The 17,468-nt window shown below is 35.0% G+C and overlaps 2 pseudogenes; one reads left to right on the top strand and one right to left on the bottom strand.

Annotated features, from left to right (window-relative positions):
* Positions 1-17,468, top strand: part of LOC144615442 (EF-hand calcium-binding domain-containing protein 13-like) — a 98,941-nt pseudogene that overhangs the window by 45,201 nt on the left and 36,272 nt on the right.
* On the bottom strand, positions 16,841-16,967 carry LOC144615450 (U4 spliceosomal RNA; annotated as a pseudogene).

Raw genomic sequence — 17,468 nt, forward strand, 5'->3', positions numbered from 1 at the left:
CTGTTTTTCAACCATTTTCTCCCTTCTTTTTTGGGGAGCATTTTTTTAGTATGTGAATTTATTCTATATGTATTTTCACTATATCTCTGTATTTTTCCAGTGGTTGTTTTAAGGATTATAGTATACATACTTAACCTTTTCTAGTATGCTAAAATAAATATTTTACCACTTCAAGTGGAATATAGAAGTTTTACCCTTATATAGATCTTTTTACCCTCCCTCTGTTAAGCTGTAATTTTATTATGTATTACCACTATACACACTGAAAACTTCAGACAATGTTTTATAAGTTTTGCCTTCAATGATCAAACATATTTTAAACTTCTAAGAGGAGAATAATAGTCTATCATAAAATCAAGTATTATAACATTTGAAATACTTTAAAATGTGTTATTCAAATGTAAGGTACTATTCTGAGCCATCAGATGAATTTTATAAAGGAAGCCCCAGTGGGACATTGTATTAATATTTTTCTGAAGAGGTTATTTTATATACAAACTATTTTTTCCCACAAGTACTGAGAATCTTTAGGAGGGTAAATATTTGTATTCTGATGTTAAATGAAAAACAATTTTTTTAATGTTTATTTTTGAGAGAGAGGGAGACAGAACGTGAGTGGGGGAGGGGCAGAGAGTGAGGGAGACAGAATCTGAAGCAGGCTCCAGGCTCTGAGATGTCAGCACAGAGCCCAATCTGGGGCTCAAACCCATGAGCAGTGAGATCATGACCCGAGCCGAACTGGGATGCCCAACGAACTGAGCCACCCAGGTGCCCCTGTATTCTGATTTTATAAATAAAAATTTCCCCACTCCAACTTCCTTATACTTCAGTATGCTCATAACTAAGGGATTTGTAGCTGTATTGGCATATTTAGCCTATAATCTTTCAAAATTGGCAGAGTGGGGAATGAGAACTACAACCTTCAGTAGGCTATCACTTTTGATTTGGTGCAACTTCAAATAGCTTTGGATAAAAGAATTTAAATATATTAAACCAGAAGATTATATTTAACCTAGTTAATATTTCAGTCTTAGTTATCAGCTCTGTTAGTTTTTCAACATATTAACCTTATTTAACTTTTTAAACTTTGTTTATTTAAGCAATTGATAATTTCTTGAATAGTTTTCATGAGGACTTAGTTGTTACTTTTTAAAAACTATTACAAATGGTACAGGTAAATAGAATAATTAAATATGTTTCTCTTGCTTAGCAGGTATGGAATCATCTGCCTTGGATGAATCTACCTCAAACAGAAAGTTATCAAATATATCAGAATGTTATCCACAGTATAGGATGAAAAGCAGTTTCTCTTCCAGACTACGTGAACCATCATTATTCCCAAAGTTAAATGGAAAACACCTCCAATATCATAAAATTATGGAGGATAATGATTACCTTGAACTTAAAAGATCAAAAAATCCTTTGCAAATAAAAAAATTCCTAAATGGGGTTGATAGCAGTGATACAGGATTCTGGGAACCATATTCAAAGGATGGCATAAACTTTAAGAAAAGTTCAGAGAAGATTGAAATTCATGACTCAAAGTCTACGTCACATAGCTTGAAGAGCATTACAAGCCTCAAAAAGTCTCTGGATAAAAGTGATAATTTTAGTATCCCGAAACTTCAGAAGCCAGCTGTGAGAAGGCATTCCAGCCTCCTAAAACGGGTTTCGTCGAAAGAAAAGATTGCAGTGAATGCTCTGGGTCAGTATCATATATGTAAGTCAAAATATAGGTCCTTGAGTTCTTGAGTCATCACAGAAACAAGCTGAATTAACCATTGATTAGACAGTTGTTTGCATTTCATTTGTCAGTGCTATTGAGTAATCACCACTTCTGGTATATAGATCAGTGTATACAACACAGTGGTTTTAAGTTGTGCCTTTTTAGATGGTTGTGTTCCCTTTTTCAGATGCCTAACTTTGACCAAGAAGTTTATTCAGAGATTAATTCAACTCACTCAAGTTCCCTAGAAATAGAGGGCCTGTTTTCTTTTGGAAATGCTTATTTTATAATTTTTAAACTAAATATGTAAGGAGTCTATGTGAAATTTTTGTTCAGGTTCCGTAATTTAAATATATGATATCCATATCCAACATGATATGATAATGCTTCAGATATCATCTCTTTTGGACATGGGAATATGAAGAAAGATAAAATAACTACTATTTTACAGTTTGGGTCCCCAGGGCTTTATGGTCTTTCTCAAAGATGAGCAAGGTTTTCCAACCAATATATAGTTTCCTCCTTCCGTGGTACCTCTATCACAGAAGTCCTGTGTTTGGAACTTAATTAAATACTCCTTCCTATAGTCCTTGGCTGAAGTTACTCAAGTTGTTTATTTTCTTGAAAGAAACTTATCTTTTTATTGCATTTAATATTGAAGGTAATTGTTAAAATGAGTGCTTAGTGAAATACTAGTGGTTCTTACACAGTAATACAAATTTTAAACAACTCAGTTGAACAGAAAATGTGCTCTTTTAAGGAGGCACAACAATGTTCTTTCTGATTCCTTTACTGATACACTACTATTACTCTGTGCCTCATTCCTAATTCTGAGTTCTTTATATTCCAGTAAGATTAAAACACTTGTTAAAGGAACAGTGGAATAGTAGGCATTTAGCCCATGGGTAGAAGCAGCCTGTGGAAGAAAGTGCTTATCTATCTTGCTGGTGTCGCCAACCTTTGCCATACTTAATATTCTTTGTAAAGAGAAGTGTGAAATAGTTTATCTGGTATAACTTCTCAAGATAAATTGATGGTAATTGAGCATTTCTGAAATGTGACTGTCATTTGATATACATTTTAAAAACATTTTTAACTTTTCATGTTATGATAATTTTTAAATCATAAGAATTACACAAAGGGAAAGACATTTCTATATACTCTTCATCTCGTTTTCCCAGGTATTAAGATCTTGTATAATCACAGTACAGTGAACTAAATCAGGAAATTGACACTGATACAATATTATTTACTATTTCATCTGAAGACCTTATTCAATTTTTTTCAATTGGTCCATAAATGTATTTTTCCTGGTTCAAGGTCTCATCTAGGATCACACGTTACATTCAGTTGTCATGTGTCCCTTAGTCTCCTCTGATCTAGGATAGTTTCATGACCATGACACTTTCGAAGAGTATTGACTAGTTAATTTGTAAAATGTCCCTCGTTTTGGGTTTTCCTTATATTTCTTCGTAAGTTCAGGTTATGCATTTTTGGTGGGAATTACAGAGAAGTGATACTATGCCTATCTCAGTGCATGATATTAGGGGACTCATGACGGCCATGCGTATCTACTGCTAAGATTTTATGATTTTGAAGATTGTGAACTGAAAACATGTAGCCTAAAATGATGGGAAGGGGAAGAACTCTCATTGTTTGCTTGGAATCCTGGAATTTAGACAAAACACTTTGTTGTTGTGATCTCTTGAACTCGTTCATTATATTTTAATCAGAACCAAGCAGCATTGGCTGGGTCACTGGAACAGGCTGTTCCTCCAAACAAGTAGTTTATAAACATTTATAGAACTTCAAGATTGTTTTCTGTTTGAGCTATATGGGAAATATTTAGGTATAATGTAAGCTACAACAGAAATATGAAGAAAAAAGCAGTCATATGAGGTAATAATAATTAGATAAAACTTGTTTTCTAATTGCTAAAGACTTTGGGGGCTAATTATTGCTTAAGACACATAAATTCTGTGGCTGAATAGTCTTCTACATTTTGTATATTTACAAAACATCTGTGAAGCTATCAATAAACTCCAAGAAAATTACATTGCTGCAGAAGAACTTCAATCCATTTTGCCTTCAATAGGAGTTACTTTATCAGACAAAGAGTTCAAGGAGATTGTGGCAAAGACTACTCAAAATGGTGAGACTGATAATACCAAACTTTTTGAAAAAATTAGATACTTTTATGGGATAGTATTAAATGATGGAGTAAGTTCTCAACTAGGAATGGAACAGAATGGGCCATGCTAAAGAAGATTCTAAAAGAACAGATATAAAAATGGAAAGTGGAAAAAAAAATTCCTGGAAAATCTGCCCTAATGCATTGGTTTGGAGGGACTAGGCCTTTTATATCTCAGAATTGTTATGTAACACTCTATCACTATCCCTAGCTATGCCTTCCCGTATGGGACAGGTACTGGAAAGGCTGGCCCAGTTGTAGGGAGGTTCAGGCAATAAGAGCACAAAATCCAAGGGGTACAAAAATCTCTGAGCAAATAGCCTAAAGCATCCAAGAAGAAATAACCGGAGATTCCAAAATGGTAAGGAAGTGCTACAACTAGGAATTTAGGGCTAATGGTACTTAACCAATCAAGGCAGATGATTAGCATCTAGATGTTAAATAGCATATCCCGGTCACCAGCCTAAGTTCAAGGCAGATTTTAAGTTTCCAGGAAGAGCTTTTGTATTGGAGAAGTTGTTTTATCATTAAGTAAGACCCATCCACAACAGAAGTTCAGCTGAGGAGAGGGCAGAGGCAACATTTTGGGGAAAGACTGACTTGGGAATATGTTAGAAATGAATTCTTAGAACCTGAGCAAAATTTCTTAGCTAAGGCAAATGGGAAAGAAGATTAAAAAAAAAAAAAAACCTAAGGTGTAGGTGCTACTAAAATTATTGAGCCCTTTCATGTTGCTTATCAGGATTGGTAGGATCACTGTGGAGGGTGTATATCTAAAAATAGGTAGTTAATTGGATCAGCTGATAGTAATGGGGACACTTGGGTCTGTCAGGATTGGTCAGTATTGTCAAGGTGTCTTAATGGATAGCATTTTGACTGGGTTTTCATGATGGTATGAAATAGACTCCTTAAGTTTCTCATGGTCCATCTATATGGTCACCTTTCCTTTTTCCTATATCTATCAAAAATTGAGGACCTAGCTCAGTCCATTGCACTTTATAATAGGTATTTAAAAATTATTGAGTAATTATCAAAATGAAACGAACTGACCTAATTCAGAGACTCATCTAGGGAGACAGGATATGAAAGGAGAAATAGAATTATGATGAAGTGAAGAAGTAATTTTTTTCATAGTTGTATGAAACTATGAATTTACCTTTTATGCAAAAATATAAAGAATGCATGATCTAAAGTCTTTATTTTACAGGAAATGGAATGGTGAAGTTAGATGACTTTATGAGCGCTCTCTCCAAGGAGCAAAGTCTTCCTGAATGTGATGGTAGGTAGGAAATTTATTTTAAAATGATTTGGAGGAAAGAAGTGGTTAGGTTGAAAAGAGGTTCAACTGAACTGAGTTTGCTTTTTGGGTAGATACTTAATAGTTCTGAAATTCTCAGGCAAGCCATGAAAACTTGATGTATTAGGGTAGTGATAGCTAACTTGCTTCCCTCACAGAATTGTTAGATGGATTTTAAAAACTGTAAAGTACTACATAAATGTATAGTAAGGTAATGAGGGATTCCAACAGGTGATTAGCCCCATTTTTAGCAACTGATGGGTGATTTGATTTTTAATTTTTTTATAAGGAACTTGTTTGAATGAAATACTGGTTTTGTTTCCCTTGTTTTAGAACATTTCTAAAAAAACTGTATTAAGCTATAATTTACATACATAAAACTCACTCATGCACTAATTTTCATGAAATGTATAGAGTCATACAATCAACACCACAATCAGTTTGTTAAAAATTTTGCTTGCAATGATTTGGGTTTTTATGCAAATAATTAAATATTTTTCAGCAAGATTAAAATGAGAAATGAAAGATACTAAGCCTTGCTGTTTTTATTTCCTTTTGTTTATTCATATGCTAAAAATGAAAGATAAGCTTTTTGTGTCTTCCCAAAGGATTTCTCAGATAGAGAAAAATTAATCCAAAGGAAGAGATTTTTCTCTTATACTTACATGAAGTCTCATGTTAAAAACTACATTATTGTGGCGCCTAGGTGGCTCAGTCCATTAAGCGTCCGACTCTTGGTTTCGGCTCCGGTCATGATCTCACAGTTTGTGAGTTCAAGCCCTGTGTTGGACTTCTTGTGGGCAACACAGGGCCTGCTTGGGATTCTCTCTTTCTCTCTCCGCCCCTACCCTGTGTGCTCTCTCTCTCTCAAAATAAATAAACTTAAAAAAAAAGCTACATTATAATTTGTCAGTTATGATGAATTGCTTAAGTGGTGTTCTTAAAGACAATATTAGCAAATTTCTTGAGTGCTTTACCTTGTAATCATTCATTCACGAACTTAGTCACCGTTTCATTGCTGTTTTGTGAAGTAGTGTCGTGGTTGTAGCCGACTTCTCCCTCCCATTTCCCCCGTTATACTGTTTTTAAAATTTATCTTATTTTAACGTTTTATTTATTTAAATAATCTCTACACTCCACATGGGGCTCAGACTGACAACCCCAAGATCAATTGTCTCATGCTCTTTGGACTGAGCCAGCCAGGTGCCCCTAAAATTTATTTTTAATGGTGGTATCTAACACGTAACATAAAATTTGTCATCTTAACCATTTGTAACTGTACAGTTCAATAACATTAGGGTTACGTATATTCACACGGTTGTACAACGAATCTCTAGAACTTTTTCATCTTGCAAAACTGAAACTCTATACCCAGTGAACAACAACTACCCATCTGTGCCTCTCCAGCTTCTGACAACCATCATTCTACTTTCTGTTTCTGTGAATTTGCCTACTCCAGATACTTGAGTGGAATCATATAGTATTTGTCTTTGTGAATGAATGGCTTATTTCACTTATCATAATGCCCTCAGGATTCATCCATGTCGTAGCACGTGCCAGATTTTTCTTTCCTTTTCGTGCTAATATCACATTGCATGTATATGCCACATTCTGTTTGTCCATTCATCCATTAATAGACACCTGTGTTGCTTCTACCTCTTGGCAATTGTGACTAGTGCTGCTGTGAATGTGGGTATGCAAATACCTCTTTGAGCCCCTGCTTTCAATTCTTTGGGATATATAATCAGAAGTGGACACAATCCAGGTTTGTAACGTTTCCTTCACTCCTAAAATTCTCTTGTGCCCATTTATCATTAATCTCTACCTCCATTCCCAGGCAACCACTGATCTGCTTTCTGTTTCCATAAAGTTGCCTTTTTTTAAAAAACATTTAATATAAATGAAATCATAAAACATGTGGTCTTTTGTGCCTGACTTCACTTTTTTTGAGGCTAATTCATGTTGTTGTATGTATCAGTAGTTTGTTCCTTTGTATGGTTAAATAAGTCCATATTACATTTTATAGGTATATTCCATTTTGTTGATGATTCACCAATGTATGACCTTTGCTTATTTGCAGTTTGGGACTGGTATGCGTAATGTTGAAATTAATATTTGCATTGCAGTCTTTCTGTGGACATGTTTCCATTTCTTTTGGGTAGATTCCTAGGAGAATAATTGCTAGTGTATATGGTAAATTTATGTTTTACTTTTAAAGAAATTACCAAACTGTTTTCCAAAGTGGCTATACCATTTTCATTCTCACCAGCAATGTGTAAGGATTCTGGTTTCTTCCTATCCTCCACATTTAGGTATTATCTTTTTGTTTATAATCATTATAATTAATAATTGTGTAGTGGAATTTCATTATGGTTTTAATTTTGCATTTCCCTAATGACTGATAATGTCAAGTTTATTTGCACATGCTTACTAGCTGTTCATATATCTTTGGTGAAATATATATTCAAATCTTTTGCCCATATTTAGAATTCCATTTTGATTTATCTATAGTGTTTCAGAGTATATCTCTTTTAAAGTTGTTGCTTCAGGTATATATACATAACTTATCACACTATTGGTGTCATCATTTTTCCAGTTCAAGTGAAATACAGAAGCCTTATCTCCATATACATCCCTCCCTCCTTTATGATATAATTACCTTAAATATTTCCTTATATATATTTAAAACCACATCAGGTGGTATTATTTTTACTTCAACCATCAGACTTGATTAAAAAATTCAAGAGAAGGAAAGCCTACTATATTTACCCATATTTTGACTTACCATTTTCTTTTTTCCTTCTTGATATTCCAGAGTTTTTTTGTTTTATCCTTTATTTTCTGTTTAAGAACTTCCTTTATCCATTCTTAGGTCTATTGACAACAAATTCTTTTAGTTTCCTCTCATCTGAGAACATCTTGATTTCCTCTTCATTCCTGAAAAATAGTTTTTCTGAATATGGGATTTTACGTTGATAGTTCTTTACTTTCAGCACTTGAAAAATATTGTGTCACTTATTTCTGGCTTCCATGGTTTCTGCTGGAAATTCTGTCATTCAAATTGGTTTTCTTTCCCTATAGTGTTTTTCTTAGGCTGCTTTCAAAATGTTCCCTTGTCTTTAGTTTTCAGAAGTTTAATTATGATGGATCTTGACATGGATTTCTTTGGATTTATCCTGTTTGAGGTCCACTTTCGTCTTGGATCTGTAGGTTAATGTCTCTTGATAAAAATTTGGGAAGTGTGCAGGCATTATTTCTTTGAGTGCCTTTTTAAGTCTCTTTTCTTCTGGGACTCTGATGGACACAAATGTTAGATCATTTTTATATTCCTACAGGTCTCTGGAACTGTTCATTTTTTTCTTCAGTTTATTTTCTCAGTGTTGTTCATTGGATGATTTCAGTTGCTTTCAATTCATTGATTCTTACCTTTCTCTCCTCCTTTTAGCTGTTGAGTCCATCCACTGAACTTTTAATTTCAGTCATCATATTTTTTAGTCATTAAATCTCCATTTGGACTTTCTGTGTTGGTGTTTGTGCAAGAGAAAAAGCAGGCAGCTCTCCCAGTCCTCACATACTGTCCCTATACAGGAGAAGACCCCCACCCATCGGCCCAGCCTGATAGGCCCTAGGCCTCTACCACCTTTTTCCTTCCCCAGGCTCTAGGACTGACAAGATAGCTGATGGTTCTTTGGGACGCCCTGAAAAAGTTGATGTGCTGGATAAACTCTTTACCTCTCCAGGAGGAAACTAACAGCTCGGAATTTTAATCTAATCCTGTGCTGAACAGAGGGGAAGATCACTGCTTTCTACCAGCCCAAGCCATCGCTTTATTCTACCCCAAATACTGGACTGTGCTAGACCCATCAGAGCTCCAAGGCTGGCAAAACAGACGCCAATCTTCTGGGGAGGCATTTTGGAAAAGCTGAATTTCTGGATATGTGGACCAAACTCTTCTTCCCCTTGGTTGAAGCTGGGAGCTAGAGTCTTTTTTGGATCATATGGTGCTGCATTGGAGGCAGCACTTGTGGGAGGGTGTCCCAAATCTCTGTACCAGCTTCAGTACGTCTGGTTTTGCATTCTCCTGGGATACAAGAGCCTGTCCGTTAGTTTCTAATTTCTCACAAAAGGAATTTATTTTTTAATTTCTGCTGAATCAGTGTGTTTGTGGGGAGAAGAAGGGTCCAGGGCATCCTACTCAACCATCTTACTGACATCACTCACAAGCTGTTTACTTTTTTAAAAAAAATTTTTTAATGTTTATTTATATTTGAGAGAGAGAGAGAACGAGAGTGGGAGGGGGCAGAGAGAGATGGAGACAGAATCCGAAGGTTTCAGGCTCTGAGCTGTCAGCACAGTGCTCAACACAGAGCTTAAACCCATGAGTCATGAGATCATGACGTGAGCTGACGTCAGGTGCCCAACCAACTGAGCCACCCAGGTGCCCAGTAAAGCTATTTACTTTTAAGTGAGAATTTTTTTCATCTAAAAATTCCTTTCACAAGATAGTATCATATATCTTGTTCTACATATTTATACATAAAAATTACCTTTTTAAGAATCATTTTAAGAATCATCTAATTCAGACATCATTTTGATCATTTCTTTGTTTAGTAATCCATAATGACATCCAGTGACTGCCTAAAGTCGATTAACTCCTGATAATGGCTTTAATGCCCTCCACTGCCCAGCTTCCTCACTTTCCCTATCCTAATCTTCTATTAGAGAAAATCTATTTGAGTTTAGTTTGTTCCAAAATTTACACAAAAACACACCCGCATGCATACCTGTCGACCCCCTTAATAATTCTATGTGTTTCTAAGTTATTTTAAGAAAATTTTATTGCATGGGCACCTGGGTGGCTCAGTTGATCGAGGGTCCACTTTGGCTCAGGTCATGATCTCGCCGTTCCTGAGTTTGAGCCCCATGTCTGGCTCTGTGTTGACAGCCTGGAGCCTGCTTCAGATTCTGTGTCTCCCTCTCTCTCTGCCCCTCCCTGACTCATGCTGTGCCTTTCTCTCTCTCTCAAAAATAAACATTAAAGCTTTCATTGCAGTAAAAATTTGTTTAAATTTAATGGAGGGAATACTGCCCAAATTTGTGAAGCATATATTCCAAAGTATCATAAAAAGACATGGGGGATAGTTATTTCCAAGTGATAATATTTATGTACACAGAAGATAAACTAAGATTAACCAGGGACTGAGCCATGTATTGCTACAAAATCTTACCCCAATTCATTATTCAGGATTGAAAGTTTTCTACTTATTTCTGTATCTGCTACCGAGAAACAGACTACTAAGAAATTTTAAATTGTTAGAAAATTAAATGGGGAAATTGTATAATATTTTTGTTCCTGTGCACTTAAATTGCAATTAAATTGGCACTTCCTTCGATACAGAGATTATAGCAAAGTAGAATATATTTTTGGCTCTCATTTTGTACTTTGTTGGTTTTCGGTATTAAAGATTCTGGTAATTCTTTTCATATATAACATTTCTGAAGTTATTTTCTATGCTTGTTTATTTAGTGTTAGAACTAAAATTCATCTTACTATTGGTGTTTTCTTTTTGACTTATATTTAATACTCATTAGCATACTGCTTTATTTTCAGTGTTGACTGATGTCATTAAAGCCATTGATAAAATTAAAGATGAAAATATTGATTATGAGGATATGAATACTTGTCTTCAGCATTTTGGAGTTTACCTTTCTAAGCCAGAATTTGAGAAGATCACAGAGTTGACTGAAGCTGACAGTAAGTGAAAACTGGGTTGACACATGTGAAAAGATGGTCACTTTGCTATTTTTTTCCCTCAGAATAATGACTTTATTTTTTTGATTAGAAAAAAGTCCATTAAAATGAAGTCAATACAGAAAAATACTCAAAAGCACAACAAAACACACAAAATCCCATGATCCAGAAATATCCAGTATTAACAGTCTTTCCAGACATTTTTTTCCTATAGGCAAAAGTACAAACAAAAAGAAAGTAGAGTTTGTGGTTTTGCTTTCTGACAAGGAAGAGGTCAGGACAGAAGTCATTAAATGGGACAAATGACTCTTTATTATGCCAAAGCCTATAATTCATAAGGAAGGTACTAGTTTTGAGTATCTCTACCCTTATAACTTAGCAGCATCTTTTCTAAAGAGAAAGGGTGGTTGTGAGATAGACAAGTGTGTGGGGCTATCGATGAAATAAGAATGGCCATGAAGAGTATGTGAAGAGTACAGGAAGAGTATGTGAACTTTTATTACAATATATTTCTTATTTTGTGTGTATTAAAATTTTTCCATAATGAAAAGCAAAAAAAGAATAGAACAAATAGAAGTTATGTGCCTTACGTGAGAAAATAAGACTTTGTTAAAAGACATTATAGAATACCTAAATAAATTGGAATATATCCCATATTAATGGACTCAGAGACCCCCAAGTCTGCCAATTCTCATAATTAATTTACTTATCTAAAGCAATTCTAATAAAACCCTGACTTTTTTGATGAATTGATTCTAATATTTGTATGCATAAACAAAGATCAAGAGTAGCTAAAACACTCTTGAGGAAGAAAAACGTGGATAGGGTGTATGAGTGGTGTTGGAGGGATCTTGCTACCCTGGATATTAAGACTCATTATAAAGTTACAGTAAGTAAAACAGTGTGAAAATGGCACAGGGATAGAGAAATTGACTGATAGGACAGGATAAGTAACTTCCAAATATATCTACACACATATAAGGAAACATATATAATGAGGTGGCAGATTACTGGGGGGGAGGGGAAGCACCAGTTAATAAATGGTGCTGGAATAATTAATTATTCAAATGTAAAAAATAGAATTGGATCCCTACCTATATATCATATTCAGTAATGATTTCCAGATACGAACACTAAAATTCTCTTTAGAGAAAGAAGAAAAATTTTCTGACTTAGAGTTACAAGGAATTATTTTTAAGATACAAAATCACTAACCAGAAAAGAAAAGATTTATACATTTGACTACATTAAAAATAAGAACTTCTCTTTATTAAAAGGTAATACAAACAGAATGAAAATACAAGCCACAAATGTAGCAAAGATTATTATTAAAAAAAATTTTTTTTAATGTTTATTTATTTTTGAGAGAGAGAGAGGTGCAGAGTATGAGATGGGGAGGAGCAGAGAGAGAGGGAGACAGAATCTGAAGCAGGCTCCAGGCTCCCAGCTGTCAGCACAGAGCCCTAAGCGGGGCTTGAACTCATGAATTGTGAGATCATGACCTGAGCCAAAGTTGGATGCTTAACTGACTGGGCCACCCAGGCATTCCAGAGTAAAGATTATTTGTAACACTCATAACAGCGAAAGATCATTGTGGAGAATAAATAGAAAACCCCTATAAATTAACAACCCAAGAGAAAAATGGCCAAATTACAAGAACAGCCATTGCCAGATGAAGAAACATAAGTTGCTAATAATCATATGAAGTCTTTTTATACATCATAGTAATCAGGGAAATGCAAAATTTAGGTCACAATGAAATACCTTTTGATGCTGACCAAATTGGCAAAAATTAAGGTCTGTTAATTTAATTGTTGGTAAATAAGGCAAAAGTGGTGAAAGAACTTTGAAAAACATTATGTAGTATTCTGTAAGGTTTTCATACTTCATGGCTTAGAAAATCCATTTTTTAGTGATACATCCCAGAAAATCTCTGCACTGATGTGCAAGGAGACATGTTAAAAGTGCTCATAGCAGCTCTGATCCTAATAGAAAAAGGAAGGAAGGGAGGAAGGAAAGAAGGAAGGAAGGAAGGAAGGAAGGAAGGAAGGAAGGAAGGAACAAAAAGAAACAACATGATCGGTGATAGAATGTATAAATAAATTGTGGTATTTACCACTGATGCATGATGAAATACTGATAATGTGTACGTTAGTGAAAATGAACTATAGCAATATACTATATGGATGGTTCTTGGAAATATATTGAATGAAAAAAGCAAGTCTAGGTTGCTATAGTGTGATTATTTTTATAGAGCTGTAAAACAAAATTAAGGAATATTTTGTTTATCCTGTGTAAAATTTTATGTAAAAAAGCAAGACCTTGGTTAATTTTAAAAAATTCAGCAATGTTCTCTCTGTAGAGAAGCAGTAGAATAGAATGGGGGAAGCACAGACGCAGATGCAGTGGTGTTAATAATGTTCTTCAACTGTGAGGGAGAGGAAGGGGGAAAAATGTTACAGAGAGGGAGTGAGGCAAACCATAAGGACTCTTAAATACTGAGAACAAACTGAGGGTTGATGGGGGTGGGGGAGAGGGGAAAGTGGCTGATGGGCATTGAGGAGGGCACTTGTTGGGATGAGTACTGGGTGTTGTATGGAAACCAATTTGACAATAAACTATATTAAAAAATAATAAAAATAAAAAGTAATTTTGTCCTTAAAACAATAATGTTCTTCAAATGGGAGGTGGGTTCAGTGGTTCAGCTAAAACATTTGTGTATCAAATAGACATTATCAAAAATAGGGAATCTATTGCTTTAGAAAGTTATATGTTCCTGTTAGTGAATGTAAATCTTCATTAACTCTAACATTCGCCTAGAATTTTTCAAAGTCTCATTTTTTTCAAGTCTTTAAATATTTGGTTAAGAATACAAAGTAATTTGGTGCTCCTTAAAGTAAACTTCTCAAAGATTCTTTATCTTGGAAATAGGCAATAGGCTGTGCCTTATCTTTTATAGATTAGAACTGGAATTTGATTTTTTTAGTGGGATAAACAAAGGAGTAGTGTTATCAAAAGCTCATCCTATTTATATAAAACCTTTATATGCGGCCTTAGAAAATTCTTAGAAATCTTTATCCATTCTAATATTGGGATATTATATATAATCAAAGAAAGACATTTTCTAAGTATAGAATGACTATTAAAATGTTTAATAGTTTCAAAAGCATACTGGAATAAAGATAACAAAGTGAATGGTAGCCTGAGGTGGGAGAAACCAGAGGTCAAGAAAGCTCACTTCTAATCTCTGATCTTGTATTTCCTTTTGTGACCTGGGGAAAAAAATCATGATATCATGTCTAAGTATTTTTTAAAATGTATAAAATAATACACTAATTCTTTACCGACATATCTTTGAGTTGTTGTCAGGCCAAGACAAGATAATGTAAGTTAAAATTAAAAATGTTGTACGCTTGTAACTAGAAAGATTTTGATTAACTTTCCTGGCATTTTTCAGTTTTACTTTCTCCTTGTGTGTTGAATTGCTTTTTCCTCTTAGAACCATATATTTTTAGTGGTATTAGCTGATGGCTATAATCATGTTATCTCCCTATAATTTATTTTACATAATTCTATAGTTGTCATAATTAACATTTGAAGATATTGAAGAAAATATTCTTTTCTCCTTAGAAACGAAAAAAGTGAATTTTAAAGATTTCATTGATACAATGATGACCAATACGGAACGCTTCTCTGAAAAATTATGTAAGAACATCACATTTTGTGCTTTTATTTACTTTTTCAAGTTTATTTATTTATTTTGAGAGACAGAGAAAGAGCAGGGGCAGGGCAGAGAGAGAGAAAGGGAGAGAGAGAGAATCCCAAGAAGACTCCACACTGTCAGTTACAGAGCCCAGTGCACAGCTCGATCTCACAAACCATGAGATCGTGACCTGAGCGGAACTCAAGAGTTGGACACACTTACCCGACTGAGCCACCCACCCCAACATATATTGTGCTTTTAGTGGACCAACTGGTGTGACAAACTTTAGAAGAGTGTAGCAGACTAGAAGAGGTAGTCATCCTGTAGATCATCAGCCAAACAGATGCCTGGCTTACTGCTGATGTTTGGTTTCAATCTTCTCTGTTAATGATTTCTAAATCTCGAGCACTTCCATGTGCAAATGAATTGAAAGTTTTTATGAGCTTCCTGTTTATCCTCACACTTACTATAAAGAGCTAGAACCGTGTATATAAAATTCCTTTTCGGAAGATGTAAAACGTCTTCCCAGTTTGGGGAAGTGATGCCATCTAGTGACTAGCGCTGAGTACTCATATGCAGAATTTCCTCTTTCATTTGTTTATATATTTTTTTCCATCTTCCAATTTATTCAGTAATATTTACTGAGCCATTGTTATATATGCTTTCTGTTAAGCTGATGAGCTGTTAAGATGAGAAAGACAGTCTTGGCCACTCAGAAGCTCACTGTAAAGAAATACAAGGTCTTATATGTACATTTTAAATGGAGTGAAGCTAGTTTAAAAATTGAAGCGAAAAGTAGCATTTTGTTATTTTGTGCTTAGCTGTTGGGTAATAGTGCATTTTAAGTAACAGTTATTTTACCTTACACTAGAAATCAATTTAATTTGCTTTCTATACAAGGTGGAACATAATAGATTAATTGGATGAAGAGATTATTTGCATTGTTAGTCACTTCATTTATCCTAGGAATTTTAGTTTCGTGGAGATAAAAAGTTTTTGTTTTTGTTTTTAAACATTTTTATTATTTTTGAGAGACAGAGAGAGCACGAGCCGGGGAGGGGCAGAAAGAGACAGAAACACAGAATCTAAGCAGACTCTAGGCTCTGAGCTTGTCAGCACAGAGCCCGACGTGGGGCTCGAACTCACAAACAGTGAGGTCGTGACCCAAGCCGAAGTAGGATGCTTAATCAACTGATCCACCCAGGCACCCCGAGTTAAAAAGTTTTATTATCACGGAGTTGTATAGTATATTATCTTACTCGTATCTATAGTTAAATTTCCTTTCTTGTTGTTAAATATTGCACATTTATATTCACTGCTTTCCTTTTTTCTTCATCTGGCTGCTCATTTCTTCACCAGACAGCTTATTGGTTCTGTATACCTCATTGGGACCTTCTATCCATTTATCCCTCAACTTTGTCCTTACCCACCAGTCTCCCTGTTTTCACTTTTCTTCCTTATCCACTTGAAAATCACTGGTCTGTGTACCTCGAATACCCTACAGTCTTCAGTACCCTAAATTGCCCTTTGGTTGCACCTGTCTTACAAAACTCCCAACCCTGGCTTTTCCTCGTGGCTGACATCATTTCTAGAGAAAATTATATAGCTCAGCAGATTGAACACTTTGAAATCTTGACCATCAGTGTCTGGTGGCCCTCAGCACTACCTAGGAATTATGTGATTCCCACCCTCTCCCAGTTAGTTTATTCTTTTACTCTCTGAAATAACTAATTAACAATCTCCATTCTCTCAAACTTCCATTCCTACTCCAACCTTAGCCCTTCTCACATTTAGCAGATAACTTAGCCTTTATAAGGAAAATAGAAGCCTGTCACTATTTTGAGGACGTTAAGATATTTCCCAATATTTTCTCCTAAAAGTTTTTAAGTATTTCTTTTTCATAGTTAAGTCTTTAATTCACCTGAAATTGATTTTTATGTTTAGAGTGAAATTGGGATCCAATTTAATTTTTTTCCATAAAGATATTAGCTGGTGACAGTTTTATATTAATTCTTTGAGATTTATGTATTATATAAATTGATTTGGAACCTGACACTCACACATGATGGCCTTGGGATTTAGGTTATCATTGGAGATTTTATTCCTTCTAGTCATACCTCTGGCAGAGAACAGGCTTTCTTCTTGAATTCCTAAAAAGGTGACTAAAGTGTTTTTATTAATAATTTTCAGATGGAAAGATTTTCCGGGGCCCTGTCTTTTTGGGGAAAAGTTTTCAATTAGCAATAATTGCGCCTCGGATAAACCTCATTGGCTATGATACTGCCACTGTGCAAAGCTGGGCCCTGTCTTTTTTTTGTTTGTTTGTTTTGTATTAAATTTTTTTTTAATGTTTATTTATTTTTGAGAGAGCAAGAGACAAAGTGCGAGCAGCAGATAGGCAGAGAGAGAGGGAGACACAGAATCCGAAACAGGCTCCAGGTTCTGAGCTGTCAGCACAGAGCCCAATGGGGGACTCGAACTCACAAACTGAGAGATCGTGACCTTAGTTGAAGTCGACGCTTAACTGACTGAGCTACCCGGGCCCTGGTGTTAAGTACGCACCTCTATAATTCTAGACTTGTCTGTATCAAGTAATAACAATAATACTTATTATATTACTCACATTTATTGAGGGTTTACTATGTGCCAGTACTGTTCTAAATAATTTTTATTTATTAACTCACTTAATTCTCACATCAACTCTATTATTTTTATTTTATGGATGGGAAAACCACAGCACAGAGGTTAAAGAAGTCACATAGCTAGTATGTGGTAGAATTAAGATTAGAACTCGGGTAG

This window comes from Panthera onca (genome assembly GCF_046562875.1).
Source record: "Panthera onca isolate mPanOnc1 chromosome E1 unlocalized genomic scaffold, mPanOnc1 haplotype 2 h2.Chr16_ul_3, whole genome shotgun sequence".
NCBI lineage: Eukaryota > Metazoa > Chordata > Mammalia > Carnivora > Felidae > Panthera > Panthera onca.